We start from the raw sequence: 630 nt of genomic DNA on the forward strand, positions 1-630 counted from the left end.
GGAGCCGTGGCGGCAGGACCGGCGACGAGCATGTCTGTGTTCCCGTCGGGAGGGACGAGGCGGGTTTGAAATGGTACGTGGTTCTCGGCGAAGCCTGTTGTTTCCCCGTCTTATTTCTGCGCGAGGGAAGGGTGTGTGTGTGAATGACCTGGACCCGAGACAGCGTCGTCCTCGCACGTCCAGTCCTTGAGCCGTGTTTTCACCACCGCTGGCGGCCCTGCTCAGAATTTATTTTTCCACCTGTCGGGTCGCTGCTGCTTCTAATGATAAAGAGCTCCTAGTAGCAACGGTGAAGTTTTTCAGGTTATCGCCCAGTTTGCAGGGAAATCGTACGGTGAATTCTTTTGTCAACTTGGTTGTCTCTCTGGCACAGGGCCGGGAAGGGAAGCTGGTGAACCACCAGCCTGTGCTTGTGTGTGTACCTTCTAGTAGTTGGGAGATCGGCTGAATTCTTTTTTATAAATATTTTTAAAAATATTTTTAGGTGTTTGCCTGTTATCTGTAGCTTCTGAAGTGGAAGTACTCATCGAGCCACTTCATATTTTTTTTAAAGTTTTAATTGCTGGGCTCTCTAAAATTTTAAGAGCCCCCCCCTCCCCGCCCCCCCCCCCTCCCCTTTTTTTTGTAAAT

General features: G+C 50.3%; 1 pseudogene; it reads left to right on the forward strand.

Annotated features, from left to right (window-relative positions):
- Nucleotides 1-6: 6 nt before the first annotated feature.
- Nucleotides 7-630, forward strand: part of LOC106725785 — a 15,099-nt pseudogene continuing 14,475 nt past the window's right edge.

The sequence above is a fragment of the Myotis brandtii genome, unplaced genomic scaffold (genome assembly GCF_000412655.1).
Source record: "Myotis brandtii unplaced genomic scaffold, ASM41265v1 scaffold187, whole genome shotgun sequence".
NCBI classification, from domain to species: domain Eukaryota; kingdom Metazoa; phylum Chordata; class Mammalia; order Chiroptera; family Vespertilionidae; genus Myotis; species Myotis brandtii.